The sequence below is a fragment of the Halichoerus grypus genome, chromosome 8 (genome assembly GCF_964656455.1).
Source record: "Halichoerus grypus chromosome 8, mHalGry1.hap1.1, whole genome shotgun sequence".
NCBI lineage: Eukaryota > Metazoa > Chordata > Mammalia > Carnivora > Phocidae > Halichoerus > Halichoerus grypus.
The window spans coordinates 106,009,007-106,029,631 of record NC_135719.1 but is presented as its reverse complement, the minus strand read 5'-3'; the positions used below and the strand labels follow the sequence as shown (position 1 = coordinate 106,029,631).

Here is a 20,625-nt window from a genome sequence, read left to right as displayed (position 1 = left end):
TATGGCTTGAAGATGGCCAGGAGTTCACCAGGCAGTCAAAGGGTAATGTGTTTTGAGGGAGGCAAATGTACAAAGGCAAGGAGTGAGCAGCAGCATGGTCCAGAGGGGCTAGAGCTTATGGGATCTGGAAGGTAGGAGAGAATGACAGCTGATACGACAGTGGGCAGAGACGGGGGCCTGATCAAGAAAAGCCTTTCATGCCATAAAAAGAGGAGCTTCTGAAGTTCTTGGTGGTAAGCCAATTCTATATGTTTCATTTCATTCAACAGATTATTATTAAATACTGTATTAGCACTTGTGGGGCATAAAATATTTTCAGGAAGTTTAATAGCAAAGATAGATATGTAAAAAAATACTTATAGAGTTCGAAAGTAATAATTTATAGGAAATGCAAAGTGTGCTGTTAGATCAAAATACAGGTATCCCCCGCTATCCCAAAGTAGAGCGTTCCTATGAAAACTTTCATAAGCTATAAATGGTGTAAGCTAAGAAGCAATTACCATTAATTTATATGGAAAAAAAATTGTAAGTGTTCCCAGACCTCAAAAATGACCTCTCTTAGGCTTTTCTGATACCTTAAAACACATCTCACTAATGAATGCACAAAATAAATCAAAATAAAGCACAGGTGCTCACAGACAGACTTCAAAGCCCTGAGGCTTGATGCAGAGATGCTAAGTGTAGTTCCTGGGGAAGGGGCTTGGCTGGGCCCCTGTTGCTGCTTCGGGTGCTGCTGTCTCTAGGATGGCTCACTGCAAAACAAAAGTTGCAAACTATTTTTGCTTCTCGCCTTTTATTGTAAAAGCAAAAATCCCCTTCAGATTTCTTACAGTTAGCAAAAAGAGGGGCTGATAGCGGTCTTTCGTAAAAGTGAAGTAGCATAATGCAAACTTTTGAAAAGCAGGGGATACCTGTACAGCTTTAAGGAGGCACTGTGAGACAATCTGTAGTTTCCAACTAAGCAGCTCAAAGAGTGAATCAAGAAAACCAGTTTCAAGAGTGTCTTGCCTCAACTGAAATTTGATCAAAGCTGCAGCTTTAGGCATATACTGTGGTGCATGCTAGTTGTATAATCAATGAAATACTAGTGAAAAAAAGAAGAAAAAATGAACCAGACAAGGAAGGGAAATAATAAAGGAATGTTTACATGCAGTTGCAGATAATGCATTTCTTTAACAAGCGGAAAAAAGCATCTGTTAAGATTTGTTTTCTGCAATTGACCCTTTAATGCAAAACAACAGCAACAACAACAACAATAACCTAAGTTGTTTGCACCTAACTGTCTATTTCAGGGCCCTAAGGTTCCAGTCATTTGGAACTGTCTCTGGTCATCAGCTCTAGCCACCCCCAGGTGTGGGGCAGTTGAAAGAGGATTCAGACAGAATGCTGAAGGGACCCACAAGACTTGAGTAGAGGATAAAGCTAATTCTGGAAAAGAAGTATAATAGGTTATAAGCATTCAATCTCTTTTTTACAAGAAAATCTTTTGTCTTTTTTTCCTGCATTGGAAGGAGTTCCTTTGGCCTATCTTGAATGAAGTGTCCAACGGGAAGTGAATCATAGACAATTTCATCTCTGAAGACTAAGCCCTCTATGCTTCGAGGAGGAGAAACCAACTTTCACCATCAAATAACCTGAACTCCAACCTAGTGGTTGATCTAGGGTTTGATGGGTCATGAATCCATCTGTTTAATTATCCAGCAAAGCTGTTAAGTGTCATCTGTGTGGCAGGAAGTCTTCCAGGCACTTTGGATGCACCTGTGAACCTATACACGGAAACCTGTGCCCCCAGACAGCTTGCCATCTGGCAAGGGAAGACAGTATTATTATAAATAAGTACATTATTTAGTATTTTAGAATGTGTAAGTCTTATGGGAAAATCATAATGAAATAAGAGGAGTGTGGGGTAGAGGTGGGGACCATGGGGGGCAGGCAGTGGGAAATGATGCAGGTTGCAGTTTTAAACAGGATGGTCAGGTTAGGCCTCATTGAGAAACGGAAATGCAGAGACTTGAAGGAGATAAAGGAGTTAGCTACGTGAATGAATGGAGGAAGACAGTTCAAGATCAAGCACTTGGTACAAATGAGCCGTAAGAAGGGCTTATAGATTTTTAAATAGTTGAAAAATCAAAAGAAAAATAGTAGTTCATGACACAGGGAAGTTGTATGAAATTCAAACTTCAGTGTCCTTAAATAAAGTGGTAAGGGACCACAGCCACACCCATTTGCTTATTGGCTGCTTTGGCACTACAAGGACTGAGTGGAATAGTTTTAACAGAAACTAGGGCATGAACACTAAAATATTTGTAAGAGTTTATATGGTTTCATAAATGCAGGGGTGGCAATTTCACCATTATTACCAGGCCAACACATTATCAAGTAAGATAACAAATCATAGATACAGGCTGTTCTTTGAAGGTTATTTTCGCAACATTTCTTAAAGTCTTAGCTGTTTTACTAGACCCCTTTGTTCGAATTATTCTTCCAAAGACAGTGAACAGAACAAGTTGGTAACACTTAGGAATATCCACAGAAGTCTCTATATTGCACAGAAAAACAAGTTTGAGGTTCTAATGAATGTTATCAGTTTAACACCCCATTAAATCAGATCTTTTTTAACAAGTTGTAAATGTAAAGAGGTCTTTCTTCCTCGGAGGCTACTGAAGAGCAAACATCTCCTTCATCTCTTTCTGAGACTCTTTTTGTTAATTATGAAGACTTGCTTTTTCTTTTTCTTTTTAATTTAAGTCAGGCACTGGAATTTCATGATTTAGCATGAAAAGCGAAAAGCTAAAAGCAAGCAAGTAGAGCTCAATTTGAAACGTAGAAACAGAAGAGGAATAAGTAGGAATTTCCTCAGTCATACAAGGATCATGAAGCATTCACCTTCCATATCTGATACAGCATGGGAAAAGCTTGCCCGATAATGAAAACAACAAAGAGAAAACAGACCCAAGAGGTGGAGAAAGGCAATTTCTGAAAATGTCTTATGAGGGCCTAGACCCAGCCTTTCAGATATGTGAGCCAATAAAGTCCTTTTGGTGCTTGAGCCGGTTTGGGTTGGGTTTTGTCACTTACAACTGAAATAGTCCTTGGGCACGTGACTGGCTCAGTCGGTAGAGCATGTGACTCTTGATCTCAGGGTTGTGAGTTCGAGCCCCACATTGGGTATAGAGATTACTTAATAATAAAATCTTAAAACAAAACAAAACTGAAGCAGTCTGAATATGAGGACAGATTCCAGGAAGAGTTAGAAGAGATGATCCACAGAGTTGGTGGGACTCAATGAGGGATGAGAAGGAGATAGATGGCTTAAAGGTGACCTTGGAAGTGTCGCACATCAGAGGTTTGAAGAACAGTGGGTACAGGCATAGAAACAGGAACACTGGTAGAAGTGAACCAGCTGGGCAGGCTCAGGAATCAAGTTCAAGTTGAATTTGAGGTGATGGTAGGTGTAGCCTATGTAGGAAACCTCTAAATATGCTGTTATAACATAAAAATTATTTTGAGCTGAAAGCAATTAGAAGCAGCTAAACCTATCAAAATCTCTCCCTTTTATACCTAAAGACAGGGCATAAATTCTCCTTTTACTAGAGACAGACTCTTACCGGCCCAGAGTCGCAACAGAGGAATCTGCAAACAAACTTAACTCCATTTGTTTCCGCTCATATATTTACCTTCCCATGGTTTGCTGCCCTTGGAGACTAAAACTGCTTTGTCCTGTCATTTCTTTACAAATGAATTGTTGAAGATGCTACATGAGCTGGAATTCTAAGCCTTCATTTCGAGTTACTTTTGGTTTAGGTTTCTGCTGCGTGATGTGCGCTGCATGTATTAATACAGGCGTACCTCGAAGATATTGCAGGTTTGATTCCAGACCACTGCAATAAAGCAAATATCACAATAAAGTGAGGCAAATGAATTTTTTTATTTCCCAGTGCATGCAAAAGTTATGTTTATGCTGTAGTCTATTGAGTATGCTATATAGCATTATGTCTAAAAAATGTATGATCTTTTTTTTAAGATTTTATTTATTTGAGAAGGAGAGCGCGTGCATGAGCAGGGGGGAGGGGAAGAGGGAGAAGCAGACTCCCTGCTGAGCAGGGAGCCCAATGCGGGGCTCTATCCTAGGACCCTGGGATCATGACCTGAGCTGAAGGCAGACGCTTAACTGGCTGAGCCACCCAGGCATCCCTAAAAATGTATAGTCTTAATTAAAAAATACTTTATTGCTAAAAAAATGCTAACCACCAACTGAATGTGACCATCAAGTCACTTTTTTTTTTGCTGCTGGAAGGTCTTGCCTCAGCACTGATGGTTGCTGACTGATCAGGCGGTGGTTGCTGAAGGTTGGGGTGGCTGTGGCAACTTCTTAAAAGAAGACAGTGATGAAGTTTGCCACATTGACTCCTCTTTCACGAATGATCTCTCTGTAGCATGCTTGCTGTTTGGTAGCATTTTATCCACATTAGAACTTCTTTCAAAACTGGAGTCACTCCTCTCAATCCCTGCTGCTGCTTTTTCAACTAAGTCTGTGTCATATTCTAAATCCTGTGTTATCATTTCAACTTCTTCACAACTTCTCCACCAGGAGTAGATTACAACCACCCTCTGCTAGCTTCAAACATTTCTTCTGCAGCTTCCTCACCACTCTCAGCCTCCCCAGAATTAAAGAGAGTGAGAGCCTGGCTCTGGATTAGGCTTTGGCTTAGGGAAATGTTGTGGCTGGTTTGATCTTCTATCCAGACCACTGAAAGCGTCTCCTTAACAGCAACAAAGCTGTTTTGCGTTCTTACCATTCATGTGTTCACTGGAGAAGCACTTTTCATTTCCTTCAAGAACTATTCCTTTGCATTTGCAACCTGGCTAACTGGTGCAGAAGGCCTAGCTTTCAGCCCATCTCTGCTTTCAACACGTCTTCTTTGTGAAGCTTAACCATTTCTAGCTTTTGATTTAAAGAGAGAGACGTGCAACTCTTCTTTTCACTTGAACACTTAGAGGCCATCATGGGGTGATTATTGGCCTCATTTCAATATTATTGTTTCTCGGGGAATAGGGAGGCCTGAGGAGGGGGGAGAGAGACAGGAACACAGCAGGTCGGTGGGGCAGTCAGAACACAAGCAACATTGTCAATTAAGTTTGCGGTCTTCTGTGGGCACGACTTGTGGTGCCCCGAAACAATTAGCAACATCAAGGATCACTGACCACAGATCACCATAATGAATATAATTTTAAAAGTTTGAAATATTGTGAGAATTACCAAACTGTGACACAGAGACGTGAAGTGAACAAATGCAGTTGGAAAAATGGTGCTGATAGACTTGCTTGATGTTGGGTTGCCACAAACCTTCAATTTGTAAAAAACAAAAGAACAACAACAAAACCACAGTATCTGTGATGCACAATAAAGTGAAGCACAATAAAACAAGGTATTCCTGTGAACTGTTTTCTCCTGTTAATCTTTTTGTTACCGGGGTCTCAGCCAAGAACTCAGAGGGTAGAGGGAAAATTATGTCTTCTCTAGTACACCCATACACACTCCTGAGACTCAGGACTGAGCTAGAGTGAGTCATCCAGACTAGAAATGTCAGCGGGGGAACCATCCATGTCAAGTTGTAGTTGAAACCACCAAGATGAGCTCCCTGAGAAGCCGTGGAAAGAAAAGAGGGGTGATAACTGCATCTCAGGAAAACCCAGTATTCCCATTCAAGTGGGTAGGAGAGAGTCATGGAAAAGTTTTCATGAGAAAGTGGTTGGAAGGATAAATGGTACAAGGAATACATCGTGTCCCAAAAGGCAGAGAGGAGAGGGTTTGGAGAGGCAGGGCAGGACAATGGAGATCAACATTTGGGGGACAGAATTCTGTGGAGGCTTCTCCTGAAAGTTATTAAAAAGCCACCTTAGAGGGCTTGAAAGCAGGTAATAAGGGAGAGATTACGATCTCATATAGTAACTAACATACAGTCCAACTTAGATAATCTGCTTTATAGACTCCCATTGATACTCCTCATCCCTCTCCTCATCACCCCAGTGAGCGCTCAGGCAGATTGGCTCACTCTGAGGCAGCCACAAAGTCTTGGCCATTTCCTTTTTCTTTTTTTTTTTTCAAATTTCTGAGAACTGGTCTTTCTCCAGGATGCTGGGAGTTGGCCCCAGGCTACTACTGCGGGGATCCTGGTCGTGCTGGAAAGTCAGGTTTCTCCAAGGACCATGATCATCTTGTAAAAGGCACTGTCCTGTAGGATAGGCTCCAAATTCAGGCTTCACTTTGGGACCAGACTTCCCAGGCACCTCCCTGCAAACCACAGCCCTGGAGCTCAGCCTGCAAGCTGCAAAGAAGGCAGGGGATGGTGAACTCCTCCAGATCGGCCCAGATCTCACACTGGCTCTCACACAGGAGGACATTTTAGGGAAAATTCTATTTTGACGCAGGAACACAAGATTCTCTCCCTTTTGCTTCAAAGCGTCACAGAATTATTCTGCGCTCAAATGACATTCAGATGCGTAAGCCAATAAGTTCCTTTTGGTGCCTGAGCCAGGTTGGGTTGGATTTTGTCAAATTAGGGCAGTTTAGGGGGAAGTCAGACCTGGGCGAGGGTCGAGGACATTCATTCACTCTTTCAGCAGATATTTATTGAGCAGCGATTATGTACCATGCGAGACCCTTGAGATTATAATGATGAAGACAGACTTGATGCTCACTTCCATGGTGTTTACAGCCCAAGGAGACTGGCAACAACAGCAACAGGCAGAGGAGATAGAGATGAACATGATGGCACTACCGTAGATAAGGGTGGTCAGAGGGGGCCTGTTGGAGGAGATGTCATTTAGGCTAAGTCATAAGACATGAGCTGTTATTAGATGTAAAAATGAGGGGAAAAAACACAAACCAGTGTGAGCACAAAGGCCATTTGGTAGGAAGGGTGTGACACTGTGGAAGTGAAGGTACACCAAGTGGTAGGAAGGGGGAGGGGGTGTTCAGGGTTCAGGGAGGAGGGAGTGAGGACAGGGGAAGGGCAAGTGACAAAGACCCTCAGGTCCTCTGAGCCCTCTGCTCTCGACTAGCCCTCAACCTTGGTGTATAAAGACCAGCTTCTACCAGCTCACAGCCACATCCCTAAGATGACTCCACCCCCCCACCCCCCACCTTAAAGTACCTGCCTGAGAAAACTCAAGGCTGTCAAAAACCTTTACTGTTTGTTCCTAAGCCATCACCTGAGGACAGGGCCCCTGGCCCTCAGTTCCATGGGAGGCTATAGTCCAAATGTGGGTAGTTGCCAGCTAGCAGACGTAGCTGGCCTAACCACATTTATACCATCTCTTTGTAATCTGTAATTTGTCACTTCCCCGACTGCACTAAGGCCCCATTTGCCTCCTCTCCCTACTCCCTCATTGGCCCATTCAGCTCTACAAATCCAGGTTGAGTTCAGTTCAGGATGGACTCCTTTTTCCTATTGCAATAGTTATTACTGATTAAAATCTGTCCTTGCCACTCTAATTAGTGTCCAGCTTTGTTTATCTTTGACTCAGGCCAGCAGGACCTTCGAGGCCCGGCCAGAAGTCTGGGTTTTATTCTAAGTGTAACAGAAAGTCTGTGAAGGGTTTAAACAGGGTTAAGCAGCTACGACTTAGGTCTTAAGATCCCTCTGGCTACTGCGTGCAGAACAGAATGTAGCTGGGAAAGAATGAGAGTCAGAGGCCAGTTAGGCCACTGCAGTGGGTGGGTGAACATCCAAGCTATGCGCAGTGTCTATCTAGTACATCATAAACTATCAAGAGGTAGCTGTCGCAAATTACCCTTTACTCTCTTTCGGCCATCACTGTGGGTGAGAGTCATTCCCATGAACTGTTTGCTTCCCTACTTCTCCCATTTATTACTCAGCATTGCTGGGAGAGCTGGATCACCATTTGGGTAATTTTTCAAATGCAGAAAAATAAATTCTAATGCCGAGAGAAAGAGAACATTAGAAAGAAAGGGAGAAATACAGCTGTGATCAGTCAGGACACACATTTCCCAGCTCTCCCACTGTGCCTCTTAATTCAAACAGATTTTCCTATTTTCCAGTGAGATGCTGGTCCCCATTCCTCCCCTCAGCTCAGGAAAAGCACGGTAATTTCCCTATATGCTTTTTCTTTTACAAAGCTCCTGGAAAATATTGTCAATGCACTACGACATTGGATACTAAGAGCAAATTTTTTCCTCTAACACTTGAATACAGTCTGCTTTTCATGTTTGCTGGGTCATTCCTGCTTTTAGTTTTGGCAAATGAGAACAGCAAGCAGCCTCCTGGGAAGTCAGCGTTCGGTACCTAATATTCCATGGTGGGCACAGGTGTCAGCAAGGGCAGGGGACAGGCCGTCTCTCCCATCCTTTCCTCTCCAGCTGAAATCAGGCAGTCTCCCGGACGGCACTGCTGGAACCTGAGACCGGACTTCATCGGTCCCGCTAATGACTGCATAGGAATAAATAATTGAGATTGTTAATGAGGGCTTGAGTTATTTTCCCAGTGAGCCCAGCTTTCTGGCAGCTGCTGTCATTTTCACACCCTTGCCTCAGAGTCAGCAAATATTTGGAATTTTTTTTTATGTGGGTGTCTTTGATAGCGCCCCTGGGAAATAAAGTAGGTCCCAGCCTGTCCACTCCAAGCATCGCTGGAGAAAGGGAAATAAAAGCAGTCCACAAATGTGAACCTGTTTTCTGCTTTGAACCTCCTTTCCACACAAGGTAGAAGCCAAGTCACACGTAGGGTCTCTTTCTCTAGGGGTTGCACTTAAATTTGGGGGCAACTTCTCTAAAGCCAAGGAGCGGGTGTCAAGTGGCAGATCGGTTCAGTGTCCTCCTTGACCTCCACTGGGATGTTCTCATTTGTGGCCAGACTGCTGTGCCTGCCTCTTGCCCACCACCGGGTCTCCGGCTTCTCTGTGTCGTGCTGCCCTCCGTTGTTCAGAAACACCTCAGGGCTCCTGCCCCATCAAAGTGACAGGAACTCCATTTCCATGGCCACTGGGACCCCTGGCACCGCAGCATCGATCCCCTGCCACAGCCTGTGAAACAGAGTAACTCAGCCCTACCTGCTCACATTGAAGATTGCACCTGGTGGCCCATATGCAGCCCTCAGGTGTGTCTTGTTTGATATGTACCGATTGATGAAAAAATTAAAAATTAGAGCCATCCCATAAATCAGAAGATTTCACATATTTCAGATTCTCCTCCCATCCTTTTCTGTCTCTTGGTGTTCTCAGAGCCCACAAATAGGCTTATATCACCTTAAAAAAAATCATTGCCCACAACATGCCTCTATCAACCACTTCAAGCTTTCTTTTCCGGGTCTGCTTCACAGGTAACACTGTATGGCCCTAAAGACTCCACATTCCCTAAACCCCATGTTTCTCCAACTCTTTGTGGTGGAGGACCAATTTTTAAGTTTCCAATCTATCACAAATCAGTCGTTTTCTAAAAAATAATAATAATAATAAAATGTAATACCAGAAAAACGAAGTTAAAAAGATACACACAAATACAAGCTCTATTTATTATTATTCTTAGTGTGAACAGAAACAAAATTACTCTATAAAATTGCTATATAAGCTTTTTAAATGCTTACTCTGAGTTTCTGTACTTCCCTTACTGTGGATCAATAACAATTGTAAGCATGGCCCTAAACAATTCCCAGACTTCTCTGCCTTCGTGGCTTTGCTTACGCTCTTCCCTCTACCAGGATGCCGTGCTTGCTGTCCACCTTCCCTTCCTTCCCTCCCCCACATCGTGTTCAACTTCCGAAGACCTTCTGATCCTTCAAGGCCCTTTCAAATGTAGCCTCTGGCAGGAGGCATCTTACCTGCTCTGGAAACCCCCTTTGGGCACAGACTGACTCCCATCCCCTTGGCATCGTATAATGATAATTGTGCACTCTGTCGTCATACCCCTACCCGATGTTAAACCTCCTCAGCTCTAGCACTTTCCCACGGTACTAACCCAGAGCCTTGTATATGGTAAGCTTTCAACACACCATTGCTGGGTTGAAGTACTTCAATGAAAAAAAAAAAAGGCGAGGAAGCCATTGGATTGGTCACAGAGTGTTGCTGGCAAAGTGGGAACAAAACTCAGTGCTTTGGGCTCTTAGTTTAATTACCACGAATTCTCACAAATTTAGCCCTAAAAGTGAGGTAAGTCGGACAGAGAAAAACAAATACTGTATGACATCACTTACATGTGAAACCTAAAAACTAAGTCAAACTCATATATATGGAAATTAGAATGGTGGTTACTAGGGTTACTACACTGGGGAGATGTTGTTAAGGGTACAGCTAGCAGAGAAATTAGTTCTGGAGATCTGATGCGCAGAATAGTGAATACAGTCAATAATACTGTATCATAAACTTTAAAGTTCCTAAGAGACTAGATCTTGTCCTCACCACAAAAAAGAAATGATAATTATGTGACGTGATAGAGGTGTTAGCTAATCCTATTGCATTATATAAATGCACCAAACCAACATGTCCTATACCTGAAGCCAGCGTCCATTAACACTAGATGTCCTCTCACCCCCAGGCTCAGCCCAACTAACCAAGGAACCTGTAGGAATTGCAACCCCCTAGCTTACGAGTAGTTAACCAGCACGACATTAGAGAGATAATCACCAAGTGTACCTAATGAATTCTCTAATATAAAGAATAAAGAAATCTTTTCAGATTCTAAGTCTCTCGAAAGGGAAAAGACCTTGAGGGACCCGACAAAGCAGTACCAGAGAACCTGCTAGCATGATATCATGGGCATCCAACCAACAGCACCCACTTTCTCAAAAGACCCCTACCCAAATTTTGCCCTTAAAACCCCTCCATTTGCAAGCCATCAGGGAGTTCAGGACTTCTGAGCATCAGCTCCCTGTTCCCCTGGGTGATGCCACACCAACAGACAAGCTCTCTTTCTTCTCCGAAAAAGCCCAGTGTCCGTTTTTATTGGCTTACTGCACATCGGGGAGACAAACTCTCATTTGGTTCAGTTACACACCTTAAACTTACACGATATTTTATGGCATATCTGAATTTTAGAAGCAAAAGTAAAAACAAAAAACCTTGAGCTATTATAGAGTATCACAGAAAAATCTGATGAACAAAAAAAACCACAGCTCTATTTATTGTTGCCGAGTGAAATTTGGCAGTCTGAGTATCTTACCTGAATTATAATGAATGTTCAGACATCTTGAAGAAGTACATGTAAAAGCCTCAGAATTAGAATTCACACGTTCTTTGACCTTGGTACATGTTCACCCAAGAATGGGAATTCCTAATTCTTTTTCTGGCTTAAAAAAGGGGATGGGGAGAGGAACTCAAGAGAATCAAGAGATCCAAAAGGGTGTTACTCAGGTGGATGCTAGAGGGAGATCATCCAGCTTCAAAGAGATTGTTCTTGGAGAAGAACACCTCTCAGGGCTGCAACAGGGAAGGAACCAGCCAGCTTGGGAGGGATATTGAGGACCCATGTAAAATCCTGACTTCCCATTCAGGGCCTCCCTGAAGTTGAGGGAGGCTAGACCATTTCCAGTTTTTGAGGTTTTAGGTTGATTTTGAAAATTAAGGAACTCAAAACCTTGTAAAAATTGTGGTATATATTAAATGTTTAATATATACCAAATTACTCCTTCTCTCTTCTCTCTCTCTCTCTCTCACACACACACACACACACAGCATTTGTAGCTTGACGTGGAAGTTAAAAGTCTGTATGTGAGATTGTTTGGAATTCAGCCAAGACATGGGGGTTCAGGTTATTTGTGGCTGATGTTCCCTTCTTTCTGCCCCCCAAATTTTGAATATTTGCCTCTTAGTCTGTCTTGGGAACCATTTGCAGCCATTTCCCCCTGTATAGTCAAACATCCCCCAACATTCTTATTCATTTCCATGGTTTTAATTGCCATATGGTTGCTTATTCTCAAACACATACCCTCAGGTCTGGGGAAATTATTAAGCTTTCTATGCCTCAGTTTCTGGATCTGTTAAATGGGAATAATAATGGCACTTGCCTCATAGGCTTGTGAAGTTTAGAATTTAATTAATATACGCACCAATATATTGTACATTATACATGCATACATGTACATATATGTATATACACAGTACACACAAATTTGTATGCAGTGACATACATATCATATGTATGTTTTATATATATACATGTGTATAGGTTTGTGTGTATGTTAATTCATATGTACATATGTGTATACATGAATATGCAAGGAATGTGTTTATGTGTATATAAAGTGCTTGCAACATAGTACACATTGTATTATTTTCTTCTCATGCTCAGTGCTTGAACCACACTGAATCAACAGTGGTTTCCTCTCTTCTCTGCTCCTTTGCACTTGCTCCTCTCTCAGCCTAGAATAGCCTCCGTTTGGCTGTCTTTCTGACTCAGATCAGGTCACCACCTTTAGGTGGCCTTAGATCACCTTCTCTCCAGTTAGGTGTCCTTTCCACATGGCAACTCCCTTCAGCATATCGCCACTCCATGTAATTCTTTCTTATCTGTCCCCATCACTAGCCTGTGAACTCCTTGATGGTAGCATTTGTGTCTTACTACTTTGGGATGCTCATCATCTAGCACAGTGTCCAGGCACAGAGTAGGGCTCACAAAATATTTGTTGAACAAGTGCAATCTAAAAAAATCTATAGGCAGGGCTCATATATACATATGTAAGTGTGGACAATGACCACTGTGGAGAGCCTGGGCCATCTACAGGAGAGGGAGGAGGGCATAGGGTAGTACAATGGGAGAAGACCCTCTATTTCCCGGGCAGTGGAGGAAGGGGGCAGGGTTAGCAGGAATATGGCCAGCTTTGCAGGTGAGTGCCCTGGGTACATTTTGCTGCTCTTATCTCTGCAGTGCTGTAGCTTCCAGCCATAGCTTTGCCCCTAATTTGACTGTGATCTTGGAAAACAACTTCGCTTAACTTCAACTTCCTCATCCCCAATTAACTACTCTACCTGCGATGGCATTTAGCTGGATCAACCTCTGTGGCAGAGTGGACTACTTCGGGCTGTGTCCCTCCTGACTGGGCAGTGTCCATGCCTTTCTGGTTGTTAGCTTCAAACAGCCACCCTAGCCCCTAGCTACATGTTAGGTATAAATGTCAAGTTGCTTTCCTTTTCGTCTCATATTTCATAAATATTAGTCATTTGCATACCACTTTCTGATTTTTCCTATATTCACATTTTACCTACACTCATTTTTGGCTTAACATTTTTATTTAAATTCATCACTTTTTATTTATGCCCATTTAAGCCTTGTTCTAAGCAAAAATATTCTTAAATTCATGAATTTGATATGCAAGGGGCACTTCTGAATACACGTAAAAAAAAAATATAACTGTTACAATGTGTAATAGTCATCTGCGTGGTTTCTACGATGATCTTGGGTGATGGCATGCTCATTACCCTTTGGGGAATCTCAGACACGGGTGGTTCTCAAAGGAGGATTCCCTGGATCAACGGCATTAGCATCACCTGGGAACCTGTTAAGAATGCCATTCTCCAGCCCCACCCCAGAGTTATTGACTCTCAGACTGAGGGTGGGGCCAGCAATCTGTGTTTAAACAGGCCCCCCCAGGTGATGCGCTCAAGATTGAGAATGGCTGTCAGAGAAGTTGGTGCACTCCCATGAGCTGACTTCCTCTACCCAGGAGTCTCTAATTCAGACCCTTCCCCCAGCTTTGGCTCAGCCCTGCCTCCCTGCAGGACCGTTCATCATTCTGGTTCCGCCACGGAGACATGAGCAACAGCACAGACGCACCTGCTCTTCCTGCAGCCAGCACAGCCTTCTTTGGAACAATTTCCTTCCCACCTTATTGTTTCCCAATCTTTCGGGCATTGAGTTGATTAAATTCAGAGGAAGAAATAGGTCAAATCCTCTGTTCCATAAAAACTAGTTACCTTCTCTGTCCTCCTCATTCTGTCCTGTGAGGTGGGGTAATCTTTTTCCTTCCTTTTTCTCAGCATGGTCTTCTACGTTGTCAAGGCCCTCTCCACGGGGCAGGGGGGCACGAGGATCTCAGATGCTGCGTAGGTGCTCTAAGAGGCGTCTCTGGTCCTCTGAGCAGAACCCCTATCCCTGAAGGGAGAATCATAGGAGCTTGTAAGCCATCTTGCTTTGCTCAGCCATTGACACTGCAGTGTACATATTGATGCCGGCAGGACAAGTCCAAGGACCCAAACTGGGGTCCCACAGCACCAGTCAAGAGGGTCCTTGGCTTCGAGCAGGATGGAAATCAAATGTGAGCCGGCAGTAGGTAAAAGCAGAGTTTACTGAAGATATATACAGAGAGAGATACAGAGCATCAGGGACACTAGGAAAGGAAAAGAGGGAGTCTCATCTTTGCTTGGGCTCTGGGGTTTTTATTGATGATTGGCTGGTGCACTTGTCCTCTCAGACATCCAGAAACTCGTCAGAATGAGGACAAGATCCAAGTGGACATCATAAGTCACTTATTCCCTGAAGTCAGGGGTCTTGACGTTGAGATGTCTAGCACCAGTGGTCTGGAATATGCAGGATAACTTCCTTCCTCTGGTCCTTCTCAGCTGGTCCTTCCTTAGATGTTATCTATTCTAGAGAAATCATTAACTCCTTGTCCCTTACAAGGAGGACATATACTATTTGCATTATAAGGCGTGTGTAGAGTGAGGTGGGCGTGCAGGTCCTGGCAAGAATAGAAGCCAGAAAAGAAGCAAAGGGAAAAAACCAGCTTTTTCCGTCCTGGGGTCCCTTTAGTTTCTCTGTCTCAATATCACTGTTTCCTGCAGGCAGCTTCTTCATCTCTTCTCCCCCTATGCGCTCAACTATGCTGATTTCAGCTATTTCATGCTTCAGCTTCCTACCTGCCAGGGAAGCCTAACCATCTTCTCTGTTCCACCCCCACCTCTCAGAGAAGCTCTACTGTTGCATTCCCTGGGTTATCCCCATCCTCTGAAACTCCCAGCCAACAGGTCCAAAGCTAGAACATATCACCTTTGAGGGGAGGGGAAAAAAATTTTCCCTCTACCTTTCTAAATTCTTGGCTGAGGCCCCTACTACAAAAGACAGATTAACAAAAGAAAAACAAACAAGTTTATTAGCTTGTATATCTCATGTATACATGGGACACACCCAGGGGAAAACTGAGAAACTCTCCAAGAGGTGGTTTAGAATTCAGGCTGAAGTACCATCTTTAGCTAGAAACAAAAAAGGGTATGGGGAAGGCCAGTGTATGGGGATAACCAGGGAAAGTTTGGTCCATCAGAGTTTTATTATGCAGATTTAAGTTGGTGGCTTCCCCACTGATAAGACTTTTTTAGGATTCACTCACCCCTCTCCTCCAGGTATAGAAGGGAAAAACCCTCACAAATGCAGATTTCTTTTATAAATGTAACTTTCCCTTACAAAAAGGTAACTTCTACTCTGTTTTCAGAGCTTCTCCTCTGTCTGCTGTTTCTTAAAATAATCAGCTCAAAACAATCTTTATGCCAACAGGGCCTATTTGGGGATGACAAATTCTCACCCTTCACCTTCCACAATAACCCACTTATTTTTTTGCCTTTCCCATCTCAGTTAATTGAGCCAAAGTCTGCTGCATCATCCAAGCCAGAAAACCTTGCCTCTTCCTCATACACATTCGGTGGGTTAGCAAGGTGTGGGGATTCTGCCCCTTCATCCTGAATCTTTCCTCCTTGTACCCTGAAAGCCACGTTCTTAGTGAAGATCCGCAGTCTATTGAGAAAACAGCTTCCAAGCTGGGCAGTCCTTTCTGCACCTGCCCCCTACTCAGCAGCTGAAGCAGATTTTAAATAACAAATCAAATCATTTGGCGCTTCCCTATGAAAACTTTTTCCACTACCACCTGCCGGATGAAGTTCAACACTCTCGCAAACCAGGCCCTTGAGCACCTGATCCCAAACTTCTTTGCTGTGTTGTTCCCAAAGCATGCTGGAGTCCAACCACACAGAACCATTTGCCATTCCCAGAACACAGGAGCCTTCCTGCCTCTGGGCCTGGGATGCCTACCGGTGGGCCCTCCTTTCCCAGTTTGGCGATTTCCCACCAGCCCATGAATCCCAGCTCTAGTGTCAACTCTGGAGATTTCCCTGACTTCTCCTCACATCCAGCCGAGCCTGGTCCCTATCCCCTGTGCACCTGCAGTGGCTTTTAAATGAGAGCCCCTGCAGAGCTCTCATTTAAATGAGAACCCCTGCATATCCCCTACTAGGAGGGGATACTGTGGTCTTTCATTTGTCTTGGCCCCCCTGGGGCCCAATGCAGACACTAACAAGTACTGCAGCAGCCTACAGAGATCAACCCCTTTCCAGGTGTTGGGGAGGACATTTTCCTCTACCCTGTTAGGTTCCCTGACTGAGTCTGAAAATTAAGCTGATGAGGACAGATGAACAAGAGAAAAGCATACACATTTTTTAAATGTTTACGTGTACTGAGAGTCTTTGTAAGAGAGAAAGGTGACCAGAGCAGGAAGCTTTTATACCATTTAGACAAAGAAACAGTGAATTTGTGAAGAATTGATAAGACAAAGGGATTTGGGCCAGGTGTAATCCAACTAGGGCTAGGTAGTGCTTGGAAGATAAGGGTTAGTTTAACAAGATTTGTTTGCAGATTGCTCTGATCCCATCTCTGGGTTGACTGGAGTCTGACTCCAGTAAAAGAAGAATTTATTTCCTGCTGATAGAAAAGGGGGAGTTTTCCCCTCAAGGTTTGTTGCTCCCTAACTGCCTTCAGCTCAATTTTTTTTAAGGTTTATTGATTTATTTTATTTGTATTTATTTATTTATTCTTAAGATTTTATTTATTTATTTGAGAGAGAGAGTGAGAGAGAGAGAGCACACACACAGGAGCAGGGGGAGGGGAGGGGAGGGGGAGGGGAGGGGAGGGGAGGGGGAGGGGGGAGGGGGAGAGGGAGAAGCAGGCTCCTGCTCAGCAAGAAGCCTGATGCCGGGCTCTATCCCAGGACCCTGGGATCATGACCTGAGCTGAAGGCAGACACTTAACTGACTGAGCCACCCAGGCGCCCAAGGTTTATTGATTTATTTTAGAAAGAGAGAGAGACCATGTGCATGTGGTGAGGGGGCAGAGGGAGAGAGAGAATCTCAAGCAGACTCCTGGTGAGTGCGGAGCCAACACAGGCCCCAATCTCTCAACCCTGAGCCAAAATCAAGAGTTGGATGGTTAACTGACTGAGTCACCCAGGAACCCTCAAAATAACTTTTATGTCAAAGAGGTATAATTTGGGGTGACATATTCTGGTTTCCTTCATGGGCTACCTCATAGCCACAGAGTCCCACATCTAAACATGAAGAGTTGTAAACACGTTCCAACTCCTAGCAAATCTGGAAACCCAGAGCAGGTCCCACATTCTGCCTCAAGTCACCAGCGCCCTGGCTGTGCTGCCGTCCCATCCACACATTTTTTTTAAGGTTTATTGATTTATTTTATTTGTATTTATTTATTTATTCTTAAGATTTTATTTATTTATTTGAGAGAGAGAGTGAGAGAGAGAGAGCACACACACAGGAGCAGGGGGAGGGGCTCCTGAGACAACATTCACCCTCTTAAGGAGCTGAGAACCCAAACCCTCTATCCCCAAACCCTGCAGCTTACTGTCTTTAGGAATTCATCCTCACTATTCTGTCACCTCCATTAGCATAACTTTACTAGTCTAGAGACTCTTACCTTGGAAAAGCAAAGTTGCAAAACTTTGTTTCATTATAGAAATTCTGGGAAGTCTTGTCAAGTCATCAGCAGATAGTTTACATCCTAGATTTGCCTTACCTTGTTGTTTCCCACAGTCGTAGACTGTTATAATCCTTACCCAATCCTTACCCAAATCCTAACCGAATCCTTACCCAATCCTTCCTTACCCAATCCTTACCGAATCCTAAACAAACCTCCTTCTCCCCACATCAAAAGATCTACCTTAGGGGTGTGCGGCTGGCTCAGTCAGTAGAGAATGCGTCTCTTGATCTTGGAGGTTGAAAGTTCAAGCCCCACGTTGGGTGTAGAGATTACTTAAACATAAAAAAAAAAACCTTAAAAAAACAAAACAAGGGGCGCCTGGGTGGCTCAGTTGGTTAAGCAACTGCCTTCGGCTCAGGTCATGATCCTGGAGTCCCTGGATCGAGCCCCGCATCAGGCTCCCTGCTCAGCAGGAAGTCTGCTTCTCCCTCTGACCCTCCCCCCTCTCATGTGCTCTCTCTCTCTCTCTCTCTCATTCTCTCTCTTTCAAATAAATAAATAAATAAACCTTTAAAAAAAAAAAACCCAAAACCTACCTTAAACCAGACCTCAAAGTCTTAATCAGACCTTCCCCTTTCCCTATCAAGACACGATCAGATTTCCGTACGGTGGTTAGCAATAAACTCAGCTTTGCCTCATTAACAGGTTGTTTGGGAAGCCAGCAGTCAAAAGCGCTTTGTCCTCTCCAGGCTTCTCCTACCTAACGAGGAGATTGTTAGTTTGCATTCAAAGGGAGTTTGGTTCTCTCACCAAGTCCGACAATGAAATTCTCTATCTTTAGATGTAATGCCCGTGTGCTGTGAAAAACCTGACCACAGCACTGAGACGATGCTTCATGTCTCTAGCTCAAAATCTTCCTTCGGCTTCTTCCTGGCCCCAAAACCCACCTGCAGATGGAAACACGATGACGTGGTGCCTTCTGAGAACTTACCAGCAGAGGGTGCTCTTTAAAAAAGAATTATTTGGAAGCCGCTTTGCCGGGACCGGAAAATTCCCACACAGGAGGCACCATTTAATTTTAATTATTGTAATTAATGGTAAATGCAAGTGGAGCTTCCACAGGACATACACCAGAACAGGCACAGAGTGATAGAAGTGCCAAGGGCGGGAAACCCAGCAGAGAACCTTCCCAAAGTGACGCTCAGATGAGGATTTAAAGCCTCTAGTGGGGTTTGCCTCCTTACCAAGACTCCTGCAGTAAGAGAAATTTCCCCCAAGTAATTCTGAAACCTGCCACATTTAGCTCATGCTGCGTTAAAGTCAGAACTACTTACTTTGGCGTTCCTGAGAAATTATTCTCAACGTTCATGCAGAAAACCCCCCTAAGCCAGGAGTTGGCAAACTTCTTCTGGTAATAATAGGTATTTTCACTTTTGCTTGCGGGCTCTGCAGTTTCTGTCATAACTTCCCAAGTCTGCTGTTGTAGCACAAAAATTACACAACGTATGGGTGTGGTTGTTTTCTAACAAAACTTAATTTATGGACCCTGAAATTTTAAATTTTGTCTAATTTTCACAGGTCACAAATGTCATTCTTCTTTTGATTTTTTCCAACCATTTAAAAATGTAAAAACCGTTTTTCATTTGTAGGCCATTACAAAGACCAGATTTGGCCCATAGCCCGTGGTTTGCCAAACTCCTGCTCTAAGCCATCTGTCAGCCCCCTTTTAACTCCATCTGTAATTGCAACACCTCCCTGAGAGAATATCTTTGTAAATTTTTCTCCCCGAGACCATCTAGCAATATCCTCCAAAAACGATGAAGGCAACAAAACAGCTCTTTGAGGTCCTACTATTACTGAGCAAGAGTTGTTGAAAATTCTGCACTGGGTTCAGGGGTTCATAAAAACACATGATTTTCAAGGGTCAACACAACTAACTACTTTTTCTGGTGTGACTATTTACTGCAAAATGCATGTTTTGCCCGGGAGGCTCTGCTGGGTCAGCACTGAACTAGCAGGGAGAGTGTAAGCGAAGCCAGATACACCAGGGTCTTGGACATGTGTGTGACTGAACTTCTTCAGCTGCTCCTTCTTTCCCTGTAAAATGACGGGATGATATTCTCTATCCAAAGGGCCTTTAAGGAGGATGCCAAGAACCTGAAATGCAGTAGGCACTAAACGGACAGTAGCTTTTATTACCCAGAAGACAGAAATGAACCCTCAGAAATACTTCATCAGTGTATGAGAACCAGCATATGCTCCAACGTTAGTAATGGGATGTATAGTGTCTTAGTCCATCTGGGCTGCTATTATCACAGAATATAGTAGTCCATGTGGGCTGGATACCATAGACAGGGTAGATCATAAACAACAGAAATGTATTACTCACAGTTTTGCAGGCTGGGAAGTCCAAGATCAAGGTGTCTGGTAAGGACCTGCTTCCTGGTTCACCGACAGCTGTCTTTTCTGTGTCCTCACACAGAGGAAGGAATGAGGGATTGTTCTGGAGTCTCTTTTCTAAGGGCACTAATCCCATTCATGAGGAGTCACCCTCATGACCTAATCACCACTTTTAAAGGGCCCACCTCCAAATACCATCACATTGGGGGCTAAGATTTCAAGAGATGAATTTGGGGGGACACAAACATTCCATGTATAGAATATGGTAATATGACTGGATGGTAAGATCCTTGGGAGCAGGGCACACACAAAGTTCCTCTTTTTCTAACTCACTTAGTCGGTGCCTGGCACCTAAAGAGGGCCTCGGTTGTTGTGGAACACCTGTGCCCTGATGGAAAGCCAGGCGTTGCTCCGAGCACACGCTTCTTGGTTACCTGGTTCCCGTGGGGGCTCTGCACCTTTTCTTGCCTTTGAGCTATTTTACAACTCTGTGAGTTACGGAAAACTGATAGCCATGT

The 20,625-nt window shown here is 43.7% G+C and overlaps 1 long non-coding RNA gene across 2 annotated transcripts; it reads right to left on the bottom strand.

Annotated features, from left to right (window-relative positions):
* Window positions 1-365: 365 nt before the first annotated feature.
* LOC118546474 (uncharacterized) lies at window positions 366-19,161 on the bottom strand. Of its 2 annotated transcripts, XR_004922604.2 has the most exons (5): window positions 19,042-19,161; window positions 13,927-14,104; window positions 8,310-8,453; window positions 3,678-3,881; window positions 366-752 (listed from the first exon to the last, which is right to left on the bottom strand). It is a non-coding gene; the product is annotated as an uncharacterized LOC118546474 (long non-coding RNA). The 2 variants fall into 2 exon arrangements; XR_013440693.1 differs by lacking the exons at window positions 366-752; window positions 3,678-3,881 and adding an exon at window positions 6,612-6,808.
* Between the last annotated feature and the right edge of the window lie 1,464 nt (window positions 19,162-20,625).